Source organism: Lolium perenne, chromosome 4, assembly GCF_019359855.2.
Source record: "Lolium perenne isolate Kyuss_39 chromosome 4, Kyuss_2.0, whole genome shotgun sequence".
Classification (NCBI taxonomy): Eukaryota; Viridiplantae; Streptophyta; class Magnoliopsida; order Poales; family Poaceae; genus Lolium; species Lolium perenne.
This window is the reverse complement of record NC_067247.2, coordinates 147,882,931-147,908,026: the sequence shown is the minus strand read 5'-3', so window position 1 is coordinate 147,908,026 and position 25,096 is coordinate 147,882,931. Positions and strand designations below refer to the sequence as shown.

General features: G+C 42.9%; 2 long non-coding RNA genes across 4 annotated transcripts; both read right to left on the bottom strand.

The window, feature by feature from the left end:
• Positions 1 to 10,310: 10,310 nt before the first annotated feature.
• On the bottom strand, positions 10,311 to 13,758 carry LOC127294823 (uncharacterized). 2 transcript variants are annotated; one of them, XR_007847065.2, is made up of 2 exons: positions 11,357 to 13,758; positions 10,311 to 10,764 (listed from the first exon to the last, which is right to left on the bottom strand). It is a non-coding gene; the product is annotated as an uncharacterized lncRNA (long non-coding RNA). The 2 variants fall into 2 exon arrangements; XR_007847066.2 differs by having other exon boundaries at positions 10,311 to 10,743.
• A 1,447-nt stretch (positions 13,759 to 15,205) lies between these two features.
• On the bottom strand, positions 15,206 to 21,433 carry LOC127294824 (uncharacterized). 2 transcript variants are annotated; one of them, XR_011742909.1, is made up of 8 exons: positions 21,181 to 21,433; positions 20,194 to 20,292; positions 19,148 to 19,323; positions 18,921 to 19,053; positions 17,892 to 18,423; positions 16,965 to 17,029; positions 15,824 to 15,990; positions 15,206 to 15,541 (listed from the first exon to the last, which is right to left on the bottom strand). It is a non-coding gene; the product is annotated as an uncharacterized lncRNA (long non-coding RNA). The 2 variants fall into 2 exon arrangements; XR_011742908.1 differs by having other exon boundaries at positions 16,308 to 17,029; positions 21,181 to 21,428.
• Positions 21,434 to 25,096: the final 3,663 nt, after the last annotated feature.

Sequence of the window (25,096 nt, the reverse complement as noted above, 5' to 3'; positions counted from 1 at the left end):
TTCTTTTCTTGGATTTTTTTCACCCCCTGATTTCTGGCTACTTCATTTTTCTTTTGGTCCTGTGCCGCCTTGGAAACGTTGAGACCGCTGCTGCAAAATGGGACCCGCATGTCATCCTCTATGTACAATAAAATTTCTTTTCTTGGATTATTTTTGGCTCCTGATATTTGGTCACTTGCCTTTTTCTTTCAATCTCATGCCGAGTTTGAAACGCTGAGGAACCTGCTGGCTCATGGGTCCCGCATGTCATCCTCTATGAACAATAAAAGTTTCCTTTGTTGGATTTATTTTTTACCCCTAATTTCTGGCTATTTGCCTTTTTCTTTTGATCCCCTGCCCCCTTTGAAACGATGACGACGCAGCTGGCAGGTCGGTCCCACATGTCATCCTCTATGAACAATAAAGGTTTCCTTTGATAGATTTATTTTTGACCCCAATTAATTTCTGGCTATTTCCTTTTTTTATTTTGATCCCCTGCCGCCTTGGAATAGTTGAGGATGCTGCTGCCTCATGGGTCCCGCATGTCATCCTCTCAGAAAGGTAAATGTTTCATTTCTTGAATTTTGTTTACCAACTGATTTTTGGCTTATTTTTTTGTTTCGATCTCCTGCCGCCTTTAAAACGTTGACGACGCTGCTGGCTCATGGGTCCCCAATGTCAGCCTCCCCGTACTGCAAATCCTCTTTCTGCAAAGGTTGTATTTCTAGCCAGATAGCTAAGGTGGATTTGAATCTACCGTGGTTCAGGCAGCTCAGGTAAGCCTTCTTGCACTGATTAATGGAACTTGTGTATAGCAAGGTCAAGACATGTGGCTCGGTGTAATGAATCTATTTGAATCATGTTGTGGATTCAATCTGATAGTTCTCTAACAGGTCAGCCAAAATAGAAATTAAGTTTTTTTCTAAAACGGAAATGCAAATTAAGATGAACACGAACATTAGTTATCATAATAGCTGATCATACATACATACTTGCTAAGAGCAAAAGCTTGCCAGAGTTTTACCACCCATACAATTAATTAGCATTTCAGATAAGATAACCTTATATAAGTATAACTACAAATGCATTTGCTAAGGGCTTATGGGACAACAGAACTAGACAACCGCAAACTTTATGACCAGCATGTCACAGTGGCATCGAAAGATCTTGACCTTCAACTTTGATTCAATGCGAAGTTTGGCACCGTCAATGAACTTTTTCCACCTGGAAGTAACAGCCAAGCGGCCATCTGTGGGACTGACGGAGTACCGTCCCTCCACGGTGAGACCTTCACTCTCCATGACGAGGGAAATCTTGCCCCTTCGGCCAGCATTGAGATCCTTGGAGATACTTTTAGGCAATTTCTGATTCAAAGCAAGAGATACCACCAAAACTTAGTCAATGGCACCAATGCACTAAAGACTGAACCATGTGAGACTTTGAGCAGAGAAGACATCAAGATAAGAGCAGTTATGCTGTCATATACTCACGAACATAGCCTTCAAATGCGTCCTGGTCACCACACGGGTGGCCACAACAATGAGCTGAGACCTCGGTGATCTGGCTGGGGCAGGTGCAGGAGCCTGGGCTGGTACACGAGCTGGCACTGATGCAGGAGACTGCTGGGCAGGTGCAATAAACGGTGCCTCTAGAGGAACCGGTGCTGATGCAGGAGACTGTTGGGCAGGTGCAGTAAACGGTGTAGCTAGAGGAACCAGTGCTGATGCAGGAGCCTGCTAGGCAGGTGTAGTATATGTCCCCTCTACAGGAACCAATGCTGATGTAGGGGCCTGCTGGGTAGATGCAGTAAACGGAGCTGGTACAGGAACCGGTGCTGATGCAGGAGAGTGGGAAGCCGGTGCCGGTGCTGGTGTGGGTGCCCTTTGTGACATCCGCTCCTGTTCCATCAGGGGATCTGCGGCTTTGATCATGTTAAACCCAGCAAGCTAGAACAGAGGGAATGGTTTAGAACAACTGCTCAAAATGCAGTAATCAAAGGATATGAGTACAAAAAAGTTACATATTATATATTTGGAAGTTTCTCCAACTCTGTAAGCAGTTACGTATATCTGCCAGTTTGAGTTTCTGATCCTCAGCTCGTCGCCCTTCTTCAGACCGTAGTCAAAAGCAAACTTTCTCCAATCATGTCCATACAAATATGTGATGGCCTGCGTCTTGTAGAAATACACCTCATAGACCGTGTAGGTGTTCATCAATTTGCCATTGCCATGCATAGTGAAAGACCCTTCATGCGGATACATCTGGTTAATCATTGGACGAAGTTCACAAGGTACAGTCTGCAGGTGAAAATTGATACTAATGTAAGAAGCAGGAAGACTAAAAACAAGACTTTACTATATGCCAATTCATGCTAAACCACTGAGAATACATACCTGTAACTCTGTGAAGGAGTTATTAGAAAGGTAGATAGAGCCATAGGAGGTGTTATATGCGGGGTATGTACATGGGCCCGCCATATTCCCGCAAGCTCGGCATCGGGATGGTGAAGGAAACATGGGAGGTACTACTGGTGCGTAGCGCTGAATGTAAGTGGAAGAATTAGGTTGTGTAAAGTGCATAGTTCAGAGCAATGGAAATGTTGACAAGCGAGTGCATAACACTATGTTACAAACTGAACAGTCAAAATTTAGTGTATGATGAATTATAAGCATGCTAATTTGGCGTTTCCGAATTCCAAAAAGCATTAGACAGAGCCGGTGATAATATCAGACATAAATCATGGCATGTATATGTGGCTTAAGAAAATATACCCGAACCCTTGGATGATTACGGCCCGGCTGGTCCTTGGACTTGAGCTTATATAAGCATCCAGAAGGTGGGGCTGACAGTAACTTGGTGGCAGCCTCTGCAGATGCCTCATCAGCAGCAGTTGCAATCCTTTTGACCAATGAAGGCTTAGCAGTTTCAGTCTGCATATGAAAATTGAAGAGCAACAGACATCAGCAGTGATATATAAAATGAATCTATGATACACTGATGCATATAGTGCTGGATGTAAGTGGAAGAATAGGGTTGTGTGTGTTTCTGAACTATTGGTAAGCATTAGACAAAGCCGGCAATAAACAGACAAATCAAATCATGTATGAGGATTAAGAAAATATACCTGCTTACTGAAAAGGATACCACCCAGCTGGCCCGTGGCCTTGTGCTTGAGGAGGTTTTCAGAAGATGGTGGCGGCACCATCGTCTTCACAACAGCCTCATCACGATCATTTTTTTCCATTTGAGTAGAGGCACAGAAGCTTCATCCTGCATATGAATAGCAACAGAACTCATCATTGATATTTAATAAATCTATGAGATAGACTGATGCAAGTAGTGCGGGGTGTAAGTGGAAGAATAGGGTTGTGCATAGACAACAGTTGACAACAATGCAAATGATTACAAAAGAAGCCAACGGAACTCAACAGTTTATATACTGGATGAGACAGACTGAAAAGTGAAAAATTAGTGTATGATGATTGTAAGCAAACGCAGTGTTTCTGAACCTTTGCTAAGCATTAGGCAAAGCCAACAGTAATTAAACAGATAATAATAAAATCATGTATGTGGATTAAGAAAATATACCAGATTCATTAAAAGGTCACCACCCAGCTGGCCCATGGCCTCGTGCTTGTAGAGGTTTTCGGATGATGGTGCCGGCACCATCGTCCTCACAGCAGCCTCATCAGCCTCATTTTGCATCCACTTGAGTAAAGGCGCAGCAGTTTCAGCCTGCATAAGAATGGGAACAGATCTCAGCAGTGATATTGAATGACTCTGAGACAGACTGATGCATATAGTGTTGGATGTAAGTGGAAGGGTATGGCTGTGTATGGACAACAGTTCACAACAATGCAAGGGTGTGTTCGGTTCTGAAACAGCGTGGAATGGAATGGAATGGTTCCATTTCAGAGGAATGGAATGGTTACATTTTTCGGTTGGGAAAAATGGAGAGCAGAACAGATCGAGGTTAAACTAATCATTTATCTCAAAATTGTAATTAGCAATTGCAAATGACATTTTAATCTCAAAGTCGTAATTAACAGCGCCTAATGGTGCTCTTTTAATCTAAAAATCGTAATTAACATCATTTTTTGTTGGGTTAGGGGAACTGGAGAGTAGATGAACATTACTGTATGATGATTGTAAGCAAACGAATTTGGTGTTTCTAAACTTTTGGCTTCGAGATCTTATGGGCTTCAACTCTAGCCTACCCCAGCTTGTTTGGGACTGAAAGGCTTGGTTGTTGTTGTTGTAAACTTTTGGCAAGCATTAGAAAAAACCGACAATAAACAGACAAAAATCAAGGCATGTTTTGTGGATTAAGAAAATATACCATATTCATTAAAAGATCACACCCAGCGGGCGCGTGGCCTTGTGCTTGTAGAGGCATTTAGAAGATGGGGGCGGCATCAACATACTGGCAGCCTGATCAGCCGCAGTTTTGATCTTCCTTTTGAGTAAAGGCCCCAAAGTTTGAGTCTGCATATGAATAGCAAAACAAAAGGCAGACCTCAGCAGTGATATTGAATTACTGTATGAGATAGACTGATGCATATAGTGGATTCTCTTAACTTTTTGCACCATGAACACTAGCTATGGACAGACAAAAAAAACTAGTTGACTCAGCTTTGTCTAGATACCTCCATCCCAAAGCTTAAGGCTTATTTATTTTTGAGAAATCGAAACAAGTAAAGTTTAACCAAAATTTTAGAACATTCTATCAACAAATATAATATTGTGTAGATACCGTAGGAAAATAGATTTCACAACCTATTTAATGATATTAATTTTGTATTTTGCATGTTAATGATTTTTGGTAAAAGCTTAGTCAAATATGGTATAGTTTGACTTTCCAAAAATAATATAAGCCCTAAGCTTTGGGATGGAGGTAGTAGTATCTAGAGCTAAAACACGTCTAGATACATCCGTATCTACAGATAGTTGAGTCAATTAATTTGGATCTGAGGGAGTATCAGATTCAGACTACATCATGGTAAGTTGGTTAAAAAAAATTACCCCTGGGTGGTCCCTGCCCAGCTCGGCAGTGGAATTTCGCTTCTTGTGCTGCAGATCTGGCCATGCTCCTGCAGCAGGTGGGGCGCTATCGTTCCCCATAGCCTCAGCACGGAACCTGGAGGTACCAACCTGATACAGAGAATATAGAGCATGGTGTCACAGAGGCTTTACGCACAAACAGCTGAAGACATGTGCTACTTTAAGCATTTTCCAGAACAGGAACAGAATGAGGATGCAGACAGACATAGTGGATAAGCAAACGGAGTACCTGCTTTGCGGGGCTGGGGACGCAGCTCAGGCTCAGCCAACTGCCCACATGCGTGGTGGCCTTACGCTCCATTCCCGCCCACACCACCACCGAGGTCTTTCCTTTCCTGTACAAGCTGACAAAAGATACAGTGAGGATCAGCAAAAACTACAAAGGTTGCAAATGTCGACAAATAAAGGAAGAACACCCCAATCCAAGCAAAGGTAGACCCCGCCCCCACCCCCATCAATCAATCCCAGCGCGAGGGTGACCAGAAAGACACCCCTTCGCCCAGAATAGGAAATAGATGCGCAAGATATCGAGGTGAGGAAAAAAGAAGCGATCTCGAGAAAGGAAAGAACATTACTAGTACTACCTAATCCGCTTGGTCTATATGCAACTTGCCCCTCCAAGCTGGATGCCTGGACGGTGGAGGCGAAAGAAGGGGATCGAGCTAGCGGCTTGCATCCGTCGGCTGTCGGCACTCGATCGGAGAGACAAGGGAGGCTACATAAAGGGGAGGGGTAACATATTTTATTACACAATGAACTTACTTATGTGACTAGTCATTACATGTCTCACTGAAAATGGAGCCCATAGTGTGGCACCCCAAATTCACTTGAACCTGCCCGCGGGACGCATTGGCGCGTGAAGAAAACCCCCGAATTGTAGCGGGGAAATGAAACATTTTACAAAAATTCGAAATTCAAGCACACTGCCACGCGCCAAGCACGCGGGCTGTTCCTTCCTCTTCCTCGGTTCCTCCTCCCCTGTCCGAAAAAACCCCAAATCCCAAGCTCAAACAACAAAAAAACCCAAATCCCCTGGCCGCCATGCATGTCCTCGTTAACCCGCTGGAGATCGTTCCCGGACGAGGCGGACCCCCCGCCCTGAGATCCCGAGTTCGTCCGTTCCGTCCACCTCGAGGCACTGCATGCTGTCTCGCAGCGGCGGCTTGAGGGCGCTGCAGAGGAAGTTCCGCCGGAAAGTGCTCATGGAAACCATGCAAGCTCACCAGCGTGCTGTATCCCGAGAGGAACTGTTCAAAGCTTTGCTATTCGCAAAAAAAAAGCGGGCCAAGATCTGGTCAAAGCTTCGTCGATGGCTTGCCGCGAGAGACTTGGAGTCCAGAGTCAATAAACTAGCTGCTCGAGGACTTGTGTGGTTTACACCGATTCATGTTAACTGACTCAAGTTTGTTAGTCTAGTTAACAAATGCATCTAGATACATCCATATCTAGACAAAATTGAGTCAATTAATATGAATTAGAGGGGAGTGCCTGAAAGTGTTTCATGCTACCAATTAATGCGCTGGCAGGACTGGCTGTAGAAGTAATTGTGCTACTACTCATACGATGAACTGATTGTGTGGGTGTCAAATTTTGCAACGCGATCATCCACTGAATGCTTAATTATAGTTCTAGCGCCAAAGGGGTACAAATCATAACAAAGATAGTACATACTACAGCACCAGAACATAAGAGTACGAATCATAAAGTAGGTCAACATTTTGCATCAGGGCTGGGTGGTCCTGAGACTACCGGGACGCCCCTGATGATCTTCGGGCGTGCATCCACTTCAACGCAAAGCTGTGTACTCGGTCCACGGCCTCCTTCTGTAGGCTGGATAATCTCAGGTGCAGGACCTTCGTCTATGAAAGGCTCGTCATCAGTACCATCCACAGGTGCATCAGGGCTGGGTGGTCTTGAGACTACCAGGACGCCCCTGATGATCTCTGGGCGTGCATCCACTTTAACGCAAAGCTGTGTACTCGGTCCACGGCCTCCTTCTGTAGGCTGGATAATCTCAGGTGCAGGACCTTCGTCTATGAAAGGCTCGTCATCAGTACCATCCACATGTGCATCAAACTGAGATTCATCTTCAAATCTCCCATCAAACTGAGAGACCTCTTCAACTCTATGCTTCTGCAATTAGTACATCAACATATTAGACAAACATCTAAGGGATGCAACCTGAACAAATGTCGTTTTACATATTTACCTTCTCATCTGGCACAACACATGTCCCAGAGCTGAAACCCATTTCCTGAAGCAAGCGCTTTTTCTCTCCTTCCCGTCCATCCATCTGCAACAAGTTAAATTTGAGTACAGAACCTTGCACAACAATGCAAACTATTGATCGAAACAGCGGCATCATCAATATAAATAATTAACTACATATGCCAAAGACACATACAAAGGTGAGCAAGATCTGCTTCTCCCGCTGAAGGATCATTATATGGTTCACCATGATAAACCCACCTAACATATGTGCGGTCCATCCCAAAAATGTGTAAATGATCTTCCACTACATGGTGAGGCCTCTTCTCACCATTCATACATGTGCAGCGCGGGCAATACACGTCCAGGTTGTGACCTTCATGAGCTCTAATAAACCCCATAAAGAGTTGAACACCATTTATATATGAAGGGGAACATAAGTGTCCATGCAGTATCCAAGTTCTGTCCATCTGTTTAATTATGAGATACAATGGTTGGTGATTAATTTAAGGTGAAGTAGGAAATGTATATCCATCGAGTACAAAACTATACTAGTACATGATTATGCATTTCAGCAATCATGTCGAGTACAAAACAAAAATTGCCCATCGACATTTTAGCAAACAGATCGTGTACAAAACTCTGCCATGGCATTTCAGCAAATTAACGGATCGAGTGCAGAACTTACTCTATATGCCCACGCAAATGAAAAAATTGATCGAGGACAAATCGAGCGGAAAACTATAAAGTGCAAATTAGTTCGAGCATACTGACGATTTTTTTAGCAGCATCAAGAAAATATAAATCGTTAGGCCGTCTTGCCCGATGCATGCAGCCCTACCGTGGATCAACTTGACCGCCGGTGCGTCTCGAGAAGAACGACGGGGAGGGGAAGCTTCTTCTTCGCACAGACGGGACGGGGAGGGGAAGCTCTTCGCACGGACGGGGATAAGTTGTGTAGCGGTGGGTGGGGGGTCATGCGGCCGGACCGCCCGGTAGGTGGTGTTTAATGGAGTTGCGTGTGTAATTTGTCGTGCACAAGGTTGAGGAATAGGTGGTTCCCTTTGCCACGCGCACAATTCAAACTATCCCGCCCATGTAGTTTAAATTTGCCCTATTTTCGTTAAATGGAGATAAAGTCATGTGAGTGGGTGGAAATTAGCAAAGTTGCTTTAAAAATAGTAAAACTCTGGAATTATCCTTTAAATATGCTCTACTTCGTGTGAAAATCGGGGTGTGGAGGCATGTTGAGCTGTTTTATTTGTACTTTCTTCATTAAAATTCCCATTTTATGCACTTTGGATGGAAAGAAATCATTTGTACATAAATTTTGACAACGCCATTTGCAAACATTAATTGTTTTACATGCCAAGATGCACCCATCCACCAAATATGGGGCAAAAGTTTATCACAATCTAGATATATATGTATAATTAGTGAGGGACCCCTTTTGATTTTGTGCAATTTCCACTAATTAGCTAGAGAGAAGTGGTCAATTAATTAGGCCATGTTAGGGGCTATGTGTTTTAGATTAGGGTTGTGTGGATTCAAATACAACTTCTTTATTTGTGTTATCAGTACTTATATATATAATTAATTGAATTATCAGTACTTATTATATAATTAATGAATCCCAATAATGTCTATATATGTATATGATCGATATAGGCCATATATATTAATTGGGGTTATATAATCTAGGGTTTACTAGCTATATATAGCAAGGTTTTATTAGATTGGGTTATTAATTAGCTTGGGGTTATGTGTTTTAACGAGGGTTTGATTATCTAATTAAGGTTAGTTTTCTATATATATACGGTTTAGGGTTTAGGGTTAATGGCACATATATTTAATTAGAGGACCGCGAGGACCCTTGGCCTGCTTGATGCCCAATTAAGGGTCGTCGTTGGCCTATAGCTAGCTATATAGGGTTTTATGGTTTATTTAGAGGGTTTATGTGTTAGGGTTAATTATAACTTTTTGTTAATTAAATTACAACTTTTTATTAGTGTGCTACACAATTAATCAAAACTCTAGCTAGATCGATCAAGTGTGCACATACATGCACTATTAGAGGCACCCGCCTTTGCACGTAAAGTGCAAGCATAATGTGTGTCGTTACGCTGGCCACACCAATCGATAAAGAGAGAGATAGAGATGAGAGATTATTGAAATCGCCAAGAATGTTCAAATATATATATATATATATGCATGCATGCATGCTAGGCCATGCATGCATGCACATTAATTATATATATATATATATATATATATCGACGCGGATTTTCTACCAAGGGTGGTAGCTATGCATAGGGTAGCAGCCGTTGGATAGAAGGAGTTCTGATTCTACTCATGTCCAGATCAAATACCTAGGAGCACTTTCACTAAACGGCCGTTTGAGCTCCGTGATTGCATGCAGGAAAAAACGTTGCCACAACTTTCCCACACCTTTTTTAACATGATTTCACACATTGTGTCGGCAACGGTGGTGACCATCCGTCTTGTGAAATTTTAGCCTTTTTTAGTCTTTTTGACAAATTGCACCGGTGACGGTAGCCGGTACCGGATAGTCTACACACTGACGTTTTTAACCTCTTTTCACACTTTTGTCTCGGTAACGGATAGAGTTGTGTGGTGTTGCTAGGTGTTGTACAAGTACTAGTAGCTACCGTAGTCACGTTGTTGTTTTGCTTCTAAAAACACACATTGCGACGGCTACGGTTGTCAATCATTTCCAGTGAGCTGTCATCCGTGTGCGGTTCAAATTGATTTAGGATAGTCGTAGCCTTGGTAAAACTATCCGAGCTCGGTGGTGCTGCAACCTGGTTGGAGGCAACAAGTGGTAAAACCATGCAAAAAAACGACGGTAAGTGCACGGTGATGATGGGCAAACAGTAGGTGCATGTACAAATTGACAGCTTGTGCTAGACTGCTAGTACGCTCCATGTTACAATACTACTCACCTAGCTAGAGCGCACTCATATAAAACACTCATGAGAAAGCCAGGGCCATATACTTTTCAATCGAGAAAAAAGTGTGATTGTATTCGGATCTTAGGCTGGTAAATCAAACTTGTGAGAGGCCATGTCTATTTGTGTTTTTCAAGAGCTACACATACATAATCTTGTGGTCTACGACTTATAAGACTTAATTGTCAGGAACGTTCTACTGGTTCTTAATTACAACATAAATTTGTTTATTTCAACAATACACCAGTATACATCAACAAATGGAAATCTCTACATAGTGTGTGCCCTTAATCATCTCTAGCAACTGCTTGACCTTCTGAATCTGGTGCCTTTCCCATTACTTCTCATCTCTAGCAACTGCTTGACCTTCTGAATCTGGTGCCTTTCCCATTACTTCTCGCATGCAACATCATCATCAGAATGATCTTAGATGATACCTACTGTCCGCTATCTCAGGCTCCTTATTGTCTGAATCTGGAGCTATAGTCACCTGCTCTGGGTGCCCTTCTTACACTTGCAGCAGAACCTGTAAAACAAGCGGACACAACTGTATGCAACAAATGAACACAGAGAACCTGATCTTGGCAAATTTTTGAGCAAACTAACATTCACTTCTGGTAGTATTTATGCATCTTTCTCAAGTCTTTGTGTTCACGAACATATATGATAAGTAACAGCGCACTCAGCTGTTAGACTTAAGGTACAGGGATTAACCATCAATACCAAAGAAAGAATCCTTGTTTTCTATAACAGTGAGTAGAACTTTATTTTATCTTTACATCAAACAGATTGCCACAAACAAAAAGCAATTATTTTTGGTAAAGAAAGACTGAATCATAAGTACTCTTTAAAGGATTAGCGGTAAAGTAGCCAGGATTGAGATATTAAAAGGCAAAACAAGCTCCACTTTTAATTGCTTCATGCCTTTAGTCAAAGAATGGACATCATCAAGTATCATGGAGATACACAGAAATATGTGATGGATACCATTTTATATAATTTAGAATAAAGAAGTCCAAAGTCCTAGCGGCACTGAAAAATTGTACATAGCCATAATCCCAAATTTCATCGATGAATAACTACAGTCTACAAACACAATTGTAAGTCTTTTGAGTATGACTGTACGAGCAATCAATTACCTGAGGTGAGTGTTCTTCATATTGTTTCCAGCAGAAGGGCATCAAGACCATGAGCAATCAGGGGTTAATTTTGCTTGTCTCTAGCGTCTTCTTCAACCCAAAAATTGAAATCAACTCCAGCAGCCGCAGGTGTCTCTCCTGTTATCTGATTCCCAATCAGCTCTGTCTCTCCGCTCTACTTCTCTCTCAAACAAAGGAAAGCAACAATTTGACCAGGCGACCTGCTCTATATCTCACGAAATTAGTCTTCAATAGCAGCACATACAGGAGGACAATTTGACCAGAGCAAATCAACCAAGAACCTAGCTCCTGCAGTGCCAACTGAACATGTGTCCCTTTGAGCACTATAGAGCAGAAAGCGAAACTGGGGAGGGAAAATAGCACTCGCAATCCTCATGGACTCAAGCTGATAAGTTCAATACACTAGAAAATGCACATCTAACTGTAACTCATCACCACTTGCTTTCTATTTTATCAATCTGAAACATCAAATCCATGTAGAGTACACAGCAAAGCCCAGAATTTAACAGATTCAGGTTAGAAAGAAAATGCAAAGTGCAGATTAGAAAAACAAAGGAAAGGGGGTGTATCAGTATCAAGGCAAGGGCAGCAGGAAATAAGCCACAGGAGGACAGTTTTTAGTACCATGATCGCATAAAAATGGAACAAAACCATCTTGCATAATGAACAACATGGATTGCAGCTACGGAACATGACAGGGCGTGGGGCATGGTAACTGGATATTAGAAAAAAAAAAATCACTGGGAACATGTGAAAAAATGATTCCTTATCAGATACCTAGAGCAAATTTTTTATTCACAAGCGAGCATGTAAAATCAAGCACCATTTTGTCGGCTCTTGACTACCCCACACACACCAATGGAAAATAAAGAACAAAATCACAGGCAAGGATCCCGAATGCGGACTGCCTCCAATGCTGCACATCAACTCCACTAAGAGCAAATCCAAACCGAAAAAGAACCTACAAAGCCAAATCGGAAAACTGCTGGCATCACTACGAGCATGAAGATGCCTGCGTTGCAGAAGCAGCAGCCAGACCTCAATATCGACTTCTGGCTCCTCCACCGCGTCGGAAGCCCAAGGCCGACCTGTGCCAGCAACCTACTCTGCTGCCGCACAGATCCTGAAGCCTCCCAGCGCCGGAACCACCCTCCTCCACCGCCCGGAGCCTACGGCCTCCACGTGCTGGCCACATCTTCCTCCGCTGCCGGGAGCCAGCAACGGGCTTGTGGTCGTCCGCTCGCGGCTCGGGATCCCACGCCTGCGATGCACGCGATCCCAGGATGTGAGGGGAGGACGGATCAACACCGAGGCACTCCGTCCCGCTCACCATTTTCGCGCGGAGGTTGCCCGATTTGCGTTGACGCCATGGAGCCCAGCCGCGGGGGAAGGACGAGAAGCTGCGATGCAAACTGCCGCTAGGAGGAGGCGGACGGGGGATGGAGCCTGACGACACAGTGCCCCATCGGCGAGAGATTGGGTCGGACTAGATCCATCGTGATGGTGGGATTCCGGGTAGGGGCTGACGGCAGCGAGGGCGCTCGCCCGATTCCTCTTGCGGTTGAAAATGACGCGAAGAGAGATCAAGAAAAAGGTAGTAAGAAACAGCTTGATCTAGAACCTGCACACCACTGATTTCTCTGCCGACTGATTCTCTGAAACCGTGAACAAATCCAGATCGAAAAGAAGAAAAAATAGTAAAGCAAAACTGATTGAAAAAAAGAACGACGGGAAGACCTCCACCCGCGTCCCGTATTTTCTGGTTCCGTCCTAGATTCGCCCGACGGAGACAGCGCCTCCCGCCCCAACTGTCTGCTCGCACCGCCAGCTCCCCTGGCTCCTTTCCGATGCCGACTGGGCCGTGAGATGCAGGCCGGTGGCATGGAAAAATGAGGCGCAGCCGCCGGTGATTAAAAATGAGGCGCAACCACCAACGGGGCGAACGAGGTGCGGCCGTCGACAGGGCAACAGACCAAGAAAAAGATTAGAGAAAAAGGGCAAAGTGAAGACCAAGAAAAGAAGTACTAGAGAAATAGGACACGGTGAGGGTCGCCGGTGGTGGGATTTGCGGTAGAGGTGGCGTGGCGGTTTCCCCGGCAAGGAAGCCGCAAGGAGGCAGGGTGGACCACCCGCGGGGATGAGCTTCTGAGTCCGTCGCGAACCCTTCACAAACATGCGCCTGCCCGCCTCCTCCCATCTCTCCGGTTTGCACGCCACCTTGATTTCTCCCCGCGCATGCTGCCGTGCGGGAGGAGGCGATGTAGCGGCCAGCCGCGGGGGGGAAGGATGTGAGCAGAGGTTGGAGAGGAGAAATGGGGACGGGTGGGGGATGTGGGGTTGGGGAGGCAACGAAGAATGGCTACGGCATGTGGGGAAGGCGAGGTTGTGGATATGCTATTTTTGATGTGACGACGTTAGCCAGTTCTGTTAATAATTTGTGCTCTCTCGATGCAGTTTCATGCTCCCTATAGAAGATCTAAGGGTTAGATGTATATGCATAGCTACCACCCATGGTAGCCCACTATTTTCCATATATATATATATATATATATATATATATATATATATATATATATATATATATATATATATAGGTCTGCTATTCTCGAACCGGTTCGAGAATAACTATTCTCGAACCCTTTCAACTTCCGGGTGTTTTCCTAGTGAACTTCCCGACGGAATACGAGAATTGCATGTTCGTGCGGACGGTATTTTCATGATGATTTTCAAACAGCTTATCGGATTGATGCGTATAATATACCGTTGGATTCGCACGGAAATTTCGCAACTTTTTCGTGTTCATTGTTTTCCCAAATTCTATATTGATTAAAACTAATTTGAAATATACAAAACAACGTTTTCGCGGATTTCTCTATTTTTGTATAGTTTTGGGGTTCCAGTTTTCAAACCGTTTATCGGAATGATGCGTATGATATGCCGTTGGAAAGGTGCTGACTAGGCGCACCTTTTTCATGAAGAACACTTTTCAAAATTCTTTATAGTTTAAGAGCAGATTTGAAAATACGTGATTACGTTTTTCAAACTTCTCGGTTTTTCAAACTGTTTTTGGGGCTTATTTCCGAACCACTTATCGGAATGTTCTAAATGATATTGCGTTGAAAAGATATTGATTAGGCGAATATTTTTCATGTTGAATGTTTTTCCAAATTCTAAATAGTTTTAGTTTAATTTCAGAAATACATAAAAGTGAAGATAACGCCGACACAAGAACATTTCGAAATTGGCTCATCTAGATTGATTAGGTGTGGCATTGCGATATGTTGGAGTATTAGTAGAGTTATATTAGTGCTAATTGTACGTTGAGTTAGTCGATTTGCGTAATCGGTGGTTGTACGGACGATTTCTATGCGTATGATTTCCGCCCAGAAAAACAGAGTGCATGAGGTGGTTGAATATAGAAGTGAACTTCCTTATATTTTGTTAGTGAACTTCCGATCGCGGTATAAAAGTTTCAGGGCATGTAATAAAATTATAGCGGACTTCTGTGGATGTGAACTTCTTCTCCCCTGAATCTGAACTTCTCGACGAACTTCAATAATATACAGGGCGAACTTTCGAAACTTTTAGTCTAGTTTAAAGTGAACTTCAAATAATATAGCGAACTTCCGTCGCATCTGCACTTCTCTGGATACAGATCTGAACTTTTATTTGTCAATGAGTCAAAGCTCGATGCCAACAAAAGGAGAACTTCTCGTACATACTAAACGAACTTCCCAACAAAGACTGTCTTTTTGGACTAAAAAAGTGAACTCGCATTTTACATAAAATGAACCGCATCGGTTATACATTTTATACAATTGTCCACTTCCATTCAACCTCAAAGTCGCCAAACCACAAGCAGGACAAGAGAAACAAAATAACATTAGCACAAATCATGTTCACAACGCTAATCCAATGTCTCAACCAAAATAACAAATTGAGCTCTCTAAACTACATAGCTATTGGTCTCTGGACTTCACAAATCTGCCCCCCTGAACTTCACAGCCAATGCGTGCTTCCACAAGGTACAGCTCCACTGTAAAGGGTGAACTACTAAGTGCTGATGGCATGGGCAAATCGCACTTGGTCGAGCTTGCAGCAGCGGCGAGCTCACAGGAAAACGATCACTTTTCTTACTCCGAACTATCACCATCACACATGAAACTGCAATAGGAAAAGAACTACATCAGGTTGATTACCACCTTACAAGAATACATGCTTGTAAACCAAATATTTGTATTATAAGAGAATTTGGATATGCTATTTTATCTATTCCAATCTGCATAATTATAAGGCTTGATGTCACCTAGGGCATAAGAACAAAGTACTGTGGTTCTCCTATCTCTCCTTTCTCAAGAATTGCAGTGAAGAAAAAGCTATCCAATTAAATTGGCTGCATAAAACAGAGAAAATCAAAGAAGTTCAGAGAGGTTCAAAGAGATTAACCAGACACCATCTCGCTTGAAGCAGCAGCGGCAACGACAATGCTCGTGAAGACCACACTATCACTCGCGGAAGTCTAGAGCTGTGCTTGCAGGAGTCCATGCCAGTGCTCTTTTCAGCCCACAATGAACTTCTTCTAGAGATGAAGCTAACTCCCTGCATGGCCATGACTAACGAAGAAAGCAACAGCTCAGTTCAGATCATATACTAACGAACTTCCCAAAAAAACAATAGTGAAATTCTATATCCGCATCTTGGTAAATAACTAAGCATTAACATCAAACGAGAAGGGGTAAAATCCAAACATGAACATCGATAGTAGCTTACAGCAGCTAATGCATCAATGGAAACTGCACGACAGCTAATACATCAGCAGCATCCAACAGCATATCATGACCAATGATGAACTGTACCACAACATATTAGCTACTGTAGTGTTTAACTGAACGTCTTTCCCAACATCTTTCCCCTCACGCAGTGAACTTACCCTAAAAAGAGATGTGAACTTCATAGCCAGTCAGTTGCAAAAACATCTCAGCCTGACGAGGAACTTGGTGTGCACTGATGTTCACCAACGCCGATGCGGAGGTAGGTGCGCCGACGGATGTTCGCCAACGCCCATGTGAACTGCACTGCTCCACAATTAAATCCGAACTTCTAGTTTTCTACGTCTGTACCATCGACACTTACCCATAGATATAGCTAACCGCATAAGAGTGAACTTTCCAAAAACAAATTAGTGAACTTCTCCATAGCAAACAACAAATAAAGCACACATGAATTGATTTTATGTGTACACATGGAAAAGCTATTTTTTTCTAGATGAACCGACAGTAGTGAGCATGTACAAAATGAAACATAAACTTTCTTTGTAAACCAAAGGAACTTCTACTTTTTATAGCCAGACACGCATCAGCACATACTTGTACCGTGTTTTGCCCATGCTTGATTCATTTTTTCCATAAAAAACAAAGAACTAAAAAATACGCAAGTTCATAACCATACACGTACAAGCTCAGGTCAACTAAAAAATATAAAGTGAACTTCACAACTAGGTGTATACACACTGAACTTTCCTAGATAGAAGATGCGAGCTTCTGGGGACAAACAAAGTGCATTCTCTAATAATTTAGAAAAAAATTACCTCTTTTCAGATTGACTTCTTGGTTTGATGCAATGTGGACTGCCGATCATCATTGACACCGTGGACTGCTATGGAACAAGAGTGCACATGCAGGGATTAGGAAAATATCAATGTGATAAGAAGTGAATTTATATGCAGGCTGTTCCCGCTGAAGACAACCTAAATACAAGAAAAGTAGCACACTTATATTATTTTATATAAAAAGAACTGCCTATTTTCTCCTATGTGCACTTCCAAGCATATACTTTCTATTTAGTTCTCTGTAAAATAGCATGCAAGCAGCATAAATTTTACAGAAAAGTGGATCCAAATATAAGAAAAGTAGACACCCTGAAGAAATTAATCACACGATCGGATGGGACATGCAGCAGTATAAATTCATCGGAAAAGGTATCCAAATATAAAAACAAGCGGACAGGGATATTTCTAGTTTGAATGACCGTAAAGTTGTTTCTAGTTTGAAATGATTCTCCAATCAAATGGGCTTCTCAGGGATATTTCCTCCCTCTATTTTCTCATACAATTAACTACCAGATTTTGGATAAGTGCACTGCCTGCAATAACTTTAGAGTTGAATCCTCCATAATATAGAATAAATAAACATTACACAACCACACAGTTAAAATGCCATTGAATCTAATACTCAATTTTTGAAAAAAATGCAGTAGGAAGAATAAATGCATGCTCTGCAACATGTGTACATTCTGAACTTCCTGGCAAGAATTTTTCCAATTCCATGACTAATTACACTCCCACATAATTCACAAGAAAATGAATTTCTTTTTTATGGACAAAGTAGACTACGCATTTTTGTACAAACCGAACTTCCTAAGATCTGAACTTCAGATGGCACCGAATACAACAACAGAGAAGGTTTGACATGGAATCAAAGTAGAGGCACAAGGCTCCAGTGCCTGAGACCATTACCTGCATTGAAGGGCGAGGTGGCGCTGTGTGGGAGCACACACCATGTAGAAGTACCGCAAGTGACATGAACTGAGGGTAATTTAGTTAGTACCACACACCATATAGAAGTACAATAAAAATTAGCAACAGATGCGAACTTCCAGATTTGAAAATAGTGAACTTTGTGACAACAAAATGCGAACTTTTTCCCTCGTGGGTGAATTAGAACCTTTTTTGCTGGAAGAAATGAATATCTGCACTATAACAATTGAACTTCTAAAAAATAAAGTGAACTCTCCCACCAATAAAACTGAACTTCGACAAAAAATTGACTTTCACAAGGAACTAAATAAACAAGTGCATATCTAAACCAAATGGATGAACTAAATAACAAGTAGCAAGAGATGTAAACTTCATGAATTAGGGGAAGTGAACTACAAGGATTAGAAGAAATGAACTTCAGCAATACTGCATTCGTCCTGGCAATGCTCCTGAGAGAATATCGCCGGCATCCTGTAGCTGCTCGAGTATTGCGCAAACGCAAACTAACTTCCTGCCAACAGAGAATGAACTTTAGGACAGGAAAAGGCGAATCCCCTGAATTTTTTTATTGTAGAAGTAACATGTTGTCAGGCATACATCAACATATAAATGAATAGTTGAACTCCTAGGCGAGAAAAAAATGAAAATAGCAGTAGATGTAAACTTCGCAAATTAATAGAAATGAGCTTCACAAACTTCTCAAATAAAGAACCGCTGTAGCTTAACTAGTGAACTTCCTATTTTTCCACAATTTTTTACAGTAAATAGAACTTCTATTCCAGGTCAAAAAAAAGTGGGTGTACACTGCTCTGTTTCTCACATTCAGTGTCCATCATCGTTTCATACCATTATATACATCCGTTTATGCACTTGGTTTTACTAACAGACTAGTTTATACATACATGGATGAAAGGGCTGTATGAAGTAATGGCATGCAAATGCTTGTTGGGAGACAAACTAAGAAATAAAAAGGAAATGACAAACATGAGTTCGACGACTGTAGGCTACCATGAATTGTAATTAACTCTAGCTTGTGAGGCGCGCGTCGGCGGGTCTAGGAGGCGCGCTGCGGCGGGGATCTAGGAGGCGCGCGGCGGCGGGGTCCAGGAGGCGCAAACTTCCTATTCTTTGATTATGTTGGCTGCTTGTTCCGACAAAAACATAGAGAAGTAAACTTCACTTTTACAGCAACTCACTGTGATCCTTTAATTTGTTTCATAGGAGACTTGACTAACCTGCTTCGCATCACGGCACTGCCTTTTGCTAAGGACTCGACTGCCCGCCCGTATACTACAGCTCTCCCGGCCACAAGCTTTTGTGCATAGCAAAGGACAAAAATATTAGCACACACCAGGTGCATCCCGATGAAGGCGATTAGACTCCATTGGATGGTCATGGTCAAGATCTTTATCTGTAATCCAAATGAAAACAGTCAGCTTTGCTGAAAATGCATAACCATGATTAAATTAATAATGCAGCCAAAGCACGATAATGTCAAACTCTTAAGCTACTCTATCATGGCGTGAAATGAAACTACTGCTAGGTACCTGGTACAAGTGAATGCAAATTCTGGTATCTTCAAGTATAAGAATAATCCAGAGCTCGACAATTTACTTTTCAATGATGATGTTCAAGCAGCATTATTTTTTACTCTGTTTAATTTTCTCATAATAGCTAGCTGATTATGAATTGAATTGTTCCGATGACAAAACTGGACTTCGCTTTCGGACGAAGCGAACTCTGCCCAATAAATATAGATCATTTCTCTGCATTTTTCTCTAAAAGTGAGCTTCTCCAATAAATAAAATTGAACTTCAGAATCAACACTACATTTTTCTCTGAATTTTTTGTGCCTATTTTTTTTAAATGATAGCTGCAATTTTGTTTTAGTTTTAATAGCAATTTCCATTTTATACTGAACCAGCCATATGGAAGAAGTGGACTTTACGTTAAGGGAATCATGAACTCTGTATCGTATCATTGCTGCTTATTAACCGCAAATCATCATCAGTTTATTGCTGCTTATTAACCCTTTTCCGATGTTGATGTGATTAACCAAATAGAAAACAGATGTACTAGCATATATCCATTTTTATCAAATAAGATTCTCCGCAATCTGCGCTGCTTCACATTTACATACGTGCTTCTAGCTTGTACATCTGTAGCACCGATGGTATTTTTCCATACAAATATAAGCGAACTGACAAAACAAACACAAAAATTTGCACGGGACTTTGCCCAGCTACGCATTGCATAAGAGTGCCTTTGGTAAGTTGCGTACCAGTAGTAGCTAGCCTCTGAATTAAGATCAGTGCTACTCATCAGACAGGAGCTCAACCAACAGGGGAGGTGCGCTGGGCGGAGCTGGTTCTTTTAAGTACTGAACAAACAAAGCAAACTTATATTGTGACAATAGCATACGAACCAAAATTCAAGCGCGAAGATCTGAACTGTGTCCAAAAATAAACTGAACTACAATATAAGCGCTACAAATATACAGCATGACCAGCTGTTGATGTCCTGGTTCTTTTAATTTTTAATATGTATGTATTAAGTGCATTTCCTCTAATAAGCATGCTAACTTCCTGTTCCTAAATATGTTAACTTCTTGTTCTGACAAAACCACATAGAAGTAAAAACTTCCAGGGAGGTAGAATGAACTTCTTACATCGGTGAACCTCTGTAGTTTAAGAAGTGCACTTCTATTTTTCTTAACCTTTTCCACGCTTTTATCAGGAAAGTACAAAAAGGCATGGTATGGATGGTATAACATAACATAAATTAACTCAGAAACTAACTTCTCTTTGTACATGTAGTGAACTTCTCTCAATGTTCCATTGGCCAAGATCTTGATCAGTCTATTTTTCACTAGTTTAATTTGAAAACACTGAAACGTCTTGGTTTGCATAGTGTACTTCATTTTTTACGATGAAATTAACTTGGAATGAACTTTGCTGATAATAAACCAGAACTTCGATTAAAAATTGAATGTTAAGATGGAAACAAATAACAAGTGCACTGTCTAAACCGGACGTACCGAACTTCCTAAAACTAACAAGTGTACCAAGGTCATTTTTCTGCTCTTTTTCCAATAGGAACGTGCCCTATTTGGCCTAACCAAACTGTTCACAATTAAAAAGTGAAACGTTCAGTGCTGTAAAAAACCACAAGCAAAGTATGACCATAATAAAAACGCAGGCAGCAATAGCATTTGCATAGCAGCAACTAGCATAGCAACCACTGTCTATATTGCGAGGAGCAGACTGACCTGGGCATGATAGACTCGCCAAAGACGTGGTCACCCGGAACATTGGTTCCAGAGTCCACGGCGGCGCTCCTAGGTGTCCACGGCCACACAACTGGGATTCCAAACTTCATGTCGCACTAAAGCAATCTTCCTTACAATACAAAAAACCATGTGGTTAATCTTTCGCATTCAACATTGCATTGCATGGAAAAATTATACAGACCAATAAGCAAAAACGACAAATCACCATGTAGCTCATTTAGCTCATCCATCAACCGTGGCGTCAGCCTTCCCTCCTGGAGAAAAGGACGGCCGAGAGAGAGCGGGAGCAAAGGCGTCACAGTGGTGGACTCACGGGGCTACGTCGGGCTGGACGCGCGGTTGCAGGGGCGTGGTTGGGCGGCGCCGGCCGGTGAAGCTCAGAGAGAGGAGAGGCACAGTTCAGCTAGCACGAGGGCCTACGCAGTGGCGCTCGACCATGGGGGCGGGGCGCCGGTGGCGAGATCCGCGCGGTGGAGGGGCGGTGGCGCGCCGGCAGGATCCACGCGATGCAGGGGAAGGTGGGTCACCGCCGGATGCACTTGCTGAAGGGGAGGGGCCGGATGCAGACGAGATCCACACGATGCGGGGATACAGGGCACCGCCGGTTGCCGAGAATGGTGGGGGAGGGCCTTGGAACGAGGGCATGGAGGCGGGGGTAGGGAGGGAGTTTGATTGGGAGCGGCAGGGTACGCGGCAGGTGGTGGGGGCGGTGGTGGCCGGGTGCGCGGCAGGTGGTGGAGGCGGCGGTCGCCGAGCGCGGGGCGGGTGGTGTGGGCGGCGGCGGCGGGCGTGCGGCAGGTGGTGGAGGCGGCGGTCGCCGTGCGCGGGGCAGGTGGTGGAGGCGGCGGTCGCCGGGCGCGGGGCAGGTGGTGTGGGAGGCGGCGGCCGGGCGCGCGGCATATGGTGGAGGCGGCGGTCGCCGGGTGTGCGGCAGGTGGTGGGGAGCGGAACGATGGGGAATCGGGTTGTTCGGATGGACCAGTTGGGGTTCTTTTCTCGGGCGTTCACATGTGTCGGTTTCGGGATAAGAAACTGTAGCGGGAATAGGGGGTTCGAGAATAGCTATTCTAGAACCCCTCTTAAGGGGGGTTCGAGAATAGTCCAGCTCTATATATATATATATATATATATATATATATATATATATATATATATTGTGAGGCAACTTAATCAAATGTACGTGTTTTTCATTCGAAAACTTGTCAAAATTCAAGTTAATTAATTTATCAGCGCTAATTAGTTGGTCGCCTGCTTGATACACAATTAAGTGTCGTTGGCCTATATATATATGTAGGTTTTAATTAGGGTTTAGTGTTTAGTGTTTAGGGTGTTTAGGGTGTACGTTTAGGGTTTAGGGTTTAGGGTTTAGGGTGTTTAGGATGTTTAGGGATTATGGATTAGGGTTTTAGGGTTGTATGGTTTAAGGTTTAGGGATCATCGATCGAGTGCACACACACATTATTATTAGAGGCACCCGCGTCTTTGCGCATAAAGTGCATGCGTATATAAGTGTGTTTTTTGGCCACCAACGATATATAGATCGAGAGAGAGATTGAACTATATATATATCCCCAAGAATATGTTCAAATATATATATTGAAATATATGCACGAATGATTTGCAAGCTAGGTATGTGATGTCTACGTTCCCCCTCCTTTCCTGTAGACAGTGTTGGGCCTCCAAGAGCAGAGGTTTGTAGAACAGCAGCAAGTTTTCCCTTAAGTGGATACCCAAGGTTTATCGAACTCAGGGAGGAAGAGGTCAAAGATATCCCTCTCATGCAACCCTGCAACCACAAAGCAAGAAGTCTCTTGTGTCCCCAACACACCTAATAGGTGCGCTAGTTCGGCGAAGAGATAGTGAAATACAGGTGGTATAAATATATATGAGCAGTAGCAACGGTGCCAGAAAATAGCTTGATGGTGTGTAGTTGATGGTGGTGGTATTGCAGCAGTAGTAACACAGTAAAACAGTAAACAAGCAGTAGTAACTCAGCAGTATTTAGGAACAAGGCCTAGGGATTACACTTTCACTAGTGGACACTCTTAACATTGATCACATAACAGAACAGATAAATGCATACTCTACACTTTTGTTGGATGATGAACACATTGCGTAGGATTACACGAACCCTCAATGCCGGAGTTAACAAGCTCCACAATAATGCTCATGTTTAAGTAACCTTTAGTGTAAGATAGATCAACGCTACTAAACCAAGTACTAGCATAGCATGCACACTGTCACCTTCATGCATATGTAGGAGGAATAGATCACATCAATATTATCATAGCAATAGTTAACTTCGCAATCTACAAGAGATCATGATCATAGCATAAACCAAGTACTAACACGGTGCACACACTGTCACCATTACACACGTGCAGGAGGAATAGAACTACTTTAATAACACATCACTAGAGTAGCACATAGATGAATTGTGATACAAAACTCAGATGAATCTCAATCATGTAAAGCAGCTCATGAGATCATTGTATTGAAGTACATAGTAGAGAGATTAACCACATAGCTACCGGTACAGCCCCGAGCCTCGATGGAGAACTACTCCCTCCTCATGGGAGCAGCAGCGGTGATGAAGATGGCGGTGGAGATGGCAGCGGTGTCGATGGAGAAGCCTTCCGGGGCACTTCCCGCTCCGGCAGGGTGCCGGAACAGAGATCCTGTCCCCGCATCTTGGCTTCGCGATGGCGGCGGCTCTGGAAGGTTTTCGTGGGTTTCGTCAATTGGTGTAGGGTTTTCTGATCCAGGGGCTTTTTATAGGCGGAGAGGCGGCGCAGAAGGTCGAAGGGGGCCCACACCCTAGGGGGCGCGCCCCCTAGGCCGCGCCGGGGTGTGGTGTGGTGGCCCTGCCTCCCTTCTCTCGGCGGTTCTCGTGTGTTACGGATGCTTCCGGGTAAAATAGGAACCTGGGCGTTGATTTCGTCCGATTCCGAGAATATTTCGTTACTAGGATTTCTGAAACCAAAAACAGCGAAAACAGGAACCGGCACTTCGGCATCTTGTTAATAGGTTAGTTCCAGAAAATGCACGAATATGACATAAAGTGTGCATAAAACATGTAGATAACATCAATAATGTGGCATGGAACACAAGAAATTATCGATACGTTGGAGACGTATCAGCATCCCCAAGCTTAGTTCTGCTCGTCCCGAGCAGGTAAAACGATAACACAGATAATTTCTGGAGTGACATGCCATCATAATCTTGATCATACTATTTGTAAAGCATATGTAATGAATGCAGCGATCAAAACAATGTATATGACATGAGTAAACAAGTGAATCATATAGCAAAGACTTTTCATGAATAGCACTTCAAGACAAGCATCAATAAGTCTTGCATAAGAGTTAACTCATAAAGCAATAATTCAAAGTAAAGGTATTGAAGCAACACAAAAGAAGATTAAGTTTCAGCGGTTGCTTTCAACTTATAACATGTATATCTCATGGATAGTTGTCAATGCAAAGCAATATAACAAATGCAATAAGCAAGTATGTAAGAATCAATGCACAGTTCACACAAGTGTTTGCTTCTTGAGGTGGAGAGAGATAGGTGAACTGACTCAATATTGAAAGTAAAAGAATGGTCCTCATAGAGGAAAAGCATCGATTGCTATATTTGTGCTAGAGCTTTGGTTTTGAAAACATAAAGAGAGCATAAAAATAAAGTTTTGAGAGGTGTATGTTGTTGTCAACGAATGGTAGTGGGCACTCTAACCCCCTTGCCAGACAAACCTTCAAAGAGCGGCTCCCATTTTATTTTATTTTTGGGTGGCACTCCTTCCAACCTTTCTTTCACAAACCATGGCTAACCGAATCCTCGGGTGCCTGCCAACAATCTCATACCATGAAGGAGTGCCTTTTTATTTTAGTTTTAT